Source organism: Biomphalaria glabrata, chromosome 17 (assembly GCF_947242115.1).
Source record: "Biomphalaria glabrata chromosome 17, xgBioGlab47.1, whole genome shotgun sequence".
Lineage (NCBI taxonomy): Eukaryota > Metazoa > Mollusca > Gastropoda > Planorbidae > Biomphalaria > Biomphalaria glabrata.
Genome location: NC_074727.1, coordinates 28626638 through 28631637, shown reverse-complemented (window position 1 = coordinate 28631637; position 5000 = coordinate 28626638). Strand labels below are relative to the sequence as shown.

At 41.3% G+C, this 5000-nt stretch overlaps 1 pseudogene; it reads left to right on the top strand.

Annotated features, from left to right (window-relative positions):
* Window positions 1-4177: 4177 nt before the first annotated feature.
* LOC129923834 (small subunit ribosomal RNA) overlaps window positions 4178-5000 on the top strand; it is a 2113-nt pseudogene continuing 1290 nt past the window's right edge.

Genomic DNA, 5000 nt, shown 5'->3' with positions numbered 1-5000 from the left:
TTCATATATAATATATATAAGAATTAACTTCATTTGAAAAATAAAATAAAAACAACGGAAAATATAGAGTATGCTCCAAATAATTGGAGGGCAAGTCTGGTACCTCATAATTTTAAACTACTGTTAAGGGAGGTTATAAATATGTTTTAACTAAATCTATTGGATTGTTTTTTTTTTCTCGTTAGTCTCCCCTTTAAATGTCTGCGCATTTTTTTCACTTCATAAGTCTTCGGAGAACTTCCAAGAAAACATTTGTGTACATTTACATGTCTTTTTAAAGAACAATAAACAATGCGCAAGCAAGCAAGCAAGCAAGCATGCAAGCAAGGAAGCACGCACGCACGCACGCGAGCGCGCACACGCACACACTATTTATTTATTTATTTATTTATTTCAACTACGACCTTTTTAACTGCAACAACTTTAATATACGCTAGTGGAGCTGGAATTACCTACCGCGGCTGCTGGCACCTGAGATGAACTCCTATTGAAAAATCAGAGCAGGAAGGAAGGAAGGAAGGAAGGAAGGAAGGAAGGACTAGTCCTCCCATAGTGCTCTTGCAAGAAACTTAGACGTTCGGTGAAGTGCATCATAGCTACCATACAAGTCGAGTAACATCAAAGGAGCATAACATTAGCATAGATTAGAATAGTATATATAACATAGCGCATAATAGCATAAGAGCATAGCATATATTGCATCTATAGTAGGACATTATCATTAGCATTAGGATTGGCTTTGCATAGTTTAGCATAGCATAGCATAGCATAGCATTAGGTTTAGCATTAGGATTACCATTAGCAATAGCATTAGAGTTAGCATTAGCATTAGCTTTAGCATTAGCATTAGCATAAAATAGTACAGTGCAGTGTAGTACAGTATGGAATAAAACATAATAGCATACAAAAGCATAGCAAAGAACAGAATAGCATACAATAGCATAGAGTAGAATAGCATAGCCTTTTTAGCTTTACCTTTACCACACTATAGCATAGCATAGCATAGCATAGCATAGCATAGCAATACCATAGCAATACCATAGCATGAAATAACATGTCAAAATAGTTATATTAAATTTTCAGAATGAGCATCACATAGGCTAGTTTTTTTAATATATAATGTGAAAATGTTCTTAATTCCATTGTACCTAGCAATTTTAAAAACGCTAGTGCAGACACACACAGACATACAAACACTGTCATCTTTAATGCATTAGATTCTATGCTAGTATAGCTATAAATCTGGTACTAGTACTTTAGTACTAGTACCCCGATGCAAAATATTCTAGGCCCTAGGCCCTAGGCCTGACCTAACCTTAAGTATAGGCCGAAAAAAAAAAAAAAAAAGCATAACCCAAAACCTAAGCAAAATGCAGCTTAAGCTGAAACAACAGAGGGCATATCAACCTAACCCTAACCCTTGGCCGAGCCCCTAGGCTGGCAGCACACCTAGACCGAACCCTAAGTATAGGCCGAAGAAACCCTAATTATAAGCCAAAACCTAAGCAAAATGCAGACAAACCCTAAGCTTAAGCTGAAACAAACAACATCAGCCTAACCCTAATCCTTGGCTGAGCCCTAGGCCGCACACCTAGACCGAACCCTAAGTATAGGCCCAACTATATGCTGAAGAAACCCTAAGCATAATACAGACATACCCTAAGCATAAGCTGAAACAACAGAGGGCATATCAACCTAACCTTGGCCGAGCCCTAGGCTGGCCGTGCCTAGGCCGAACCCTAAGTATAGACTAAGCATAATACAGAAAAAAAAAACCTAAGCATGAGCTGAAAGTAACGGAGAGCCTAACAACCAACGCTAAGGATAAGCCTTACCCCCTAACCCTAACTTTCTCATGCTAACAGTAATGCTAATATGCAAATAAAACATGCAGTATAAATTAAACTTTCAATTTTGCTTAAAAGGCACAGGCTGTTGAACAAACGGTGGGTCACCAGGCTTATAGTACCCACTGCCATTTATGTCCTTGTCCCGATATCATTTGCCTGGGGCAGGAGTCGAACCTGCAACATTTGTTCAGACAGCACTGTCATCAAGCAAAGCAGCAACACATCAAGACAGCACTCTACTCTACTCTACTCTACAGATGGTGTGGTGTGCTGCCTTTTTTTAAATGTACATTTTTCAAGTTACCAAAAGGGGCCCCCAGACCAGTCATCATTTTAGCAGCAGCAGCAACAATTTATTAACTATGCAATACAAAAAGAATTAAAAAGAATTAGAAATTAACTTGAAATGACAAGTTTTATTAATTTCCTATGATTAGATCACTAGATTTTTCACTAGATCTAGACTCTACTTAACTCTACTATAATAGATCTAGATCTAATTCAATTTCTAGACTAGAAATGAAGAAAAATACAGTTATTTGAGTTACTTCATTTGACTAGATTTAACTAACTAGATTTAATTAACTAGATTTAACTAGATCTAGATAATCTAGCTCATGTTGTTGTAGCCTTCAGCCTGGCACTGCACTGCAGAGGATGGATGGATGGATTGATAGATGGATAGAGAGAGATATCTACTATCTAGATCTAATCTAGACATTGAGATAATTAAATCATCTAATCTATCACAGTCTCCAGGGGTGTCCCTGGGTCCACCTGTAACTGTCTATTTATTATAGATCTAGCCCAATATATAGCATATAATTATATTAATACATCTACTACAAGTTACTACTAACTAGATTAATACTAACTCTAGTTTAAGTAACTAGATCTAGATCTAAATCTAGAAGACTAGACAGATTGAACAGAATCACTGAGAATCAGAAACACACTTTGACTTTGATTCAAACATAGGGGCCTAATCTAGACCTTACTAGATCTACTATTTTATTTAATAGAACCAGATCTAGAATAGGCCTACTACAATACTAGATCTAGTCAATCTAGTCTTTATATTATATTAACTAGATCTAGTATTAGTAGTACTAGATCTAGATAGATTTCTATTCAATGGAAGCTGCCATTTGCATATTTCTAAAAACAAAAAAGAACGCCACTGACTAAAGAAAAAGAAACAAATCTAAACAAATCTAGAATACCCTAGAAGCTAGATCTAGTCTAATTAATAAATAAATAAATAAATAGACATAGATCCACCCACCTACCTTCTATTCTATTTTATTCTATTCTACATACCCTCCCTCCAAAAACTAAAATATACGGTACACTAGATTTATTTTTTAAATACTAGATCTAGTGTGGAGACATAGTGCATTGTATGTCTACACATAGTGCATCCACTACAATAGTCGTTAATTACTACTAGATTACTAGAGCTAGACTTATTAAACTTACTGGCTTTCAACAGCGTATATTTTATGCTAATTTATGCTAATTTATGCAGCTCATTCACCCTCACACACACTCACGCACACTCGTACCGTCCACACCCCTTATGCCAAAGATTCAAAACGCAACAACTTTCCAGAAAATCCAACCTATAACATAGACTTCTACGAAAAAATCGCGTAAATAATACACCGTCTGGAATGATACTTGTGGAGCATGCGAAATCATGCTGAGCACCGAACACCGCCAGTCGAGACGAGACAAGCCAACCACTGGCGGCGGCGCGAGGCAAGGCTAGCAGAGAGCTCGGTAATGGCGCGTCGGGTTCTCACGGTGTCTGGCTGGCTAACAGGAGGCAAGGCTAACGCAAGCGCTCTGTACGGCGGTATTCGCTGATCCGCGACTGTGTGTGGCATGCTTACTCTTACGTACGCTGTCTCCCAGTAACTTGGATCGGCACTTGAGATCGTAGCTCGTCGGCTCCCCTTGCTCTTGGGGCCGCGGGCACGTGCGGTGTCCGTAGTTGGTCGCATTAAGCGTGTTGTACGTAGGAAAGAGTTCCGTGCGGCACGGAGAGCTCGATAGTTGGTCTCGTAGAAACCCGGCCCTCGCAACGGGCGTCTGGGTTGGCAAAACGAAATTGGGTCCGTTAAGGACGAACGGAGGGTCGAGTCTCCAGCGCGCGTCTGGCTCCCCTCTGTGTTTAGTCTGGCGAAGAAAAGCGAGGGGACGCAAAAGGGACCTGTTCTTGAAAGGACAGCATTCTCCCGCCCCGAGCAGGCGCTGGCCTACGAAGGCTAGCGCTGTGACCGTCTTAAGCAAGTCGGGCCGCCCGGCCCGGCGACGATGATAGCTATCTGGTTGATCCTGCCAGTAGTCATATGCTTGTCTCAAAGATTAAGCCATGCATGTCTAAGTTCACACTGTCTCACGGTGAAACCGCGAATGGCTCATTAAATCAGTCGATGTTTATTAGATGAAAACTATCCTACTTGGATAACTGTGGCAATTCTAGAGCTAATACATGCTTACCAAGCTCCGACCCTCGTGGAAAGAGCGCTTTTATTAGTTCAAAACCAATCGCCGTTGCCCTTCGCGGGGCGCGGCGTCCCGATTGGTGACTCTGGATAACTTTGTGCTGATCGCATGGCCCTAGTGCTGGCGACGCATCTTTCAAATGTCTGCCCTATCAAATGTCGATGGTACGTGATATGCCTACCATGTTTGTAACGGGTAACGGGGAATCAGGGTTCGATTCCGGAGAGGGAGCATGAGAAACGGCTACCACATCCAAGGAAGGCAGCAGGCGCGCAACTTACCCACTCCCGGCACGGGGAGGTAGTGACGAAAAATAACAATACGGGACTCTTTCGAGGCCCCGTAATTGGAATGAGTACACTTTAAACCCTTTAACGAGGATCAATTGGAGGGCAAGTCTGGTGCCAGCAGCAACTACGACACACGGTGTCGCCATTGCATGGAGGACGATGAAACAATAGAACACATTCTTTACGAATGCAGAGTTCTGCACGAAGGACGATTGGGACAAACTATAGATAGAGAGATTACTGGTTCATGTACGACACAGAGGCTGTCCTTGTACGGGGACAAGGCAACCTTAAGACTCACTGCTCGCTTCCTCTCACGTGCTCTAAGGGAGTAATTCTCAGCATGTTT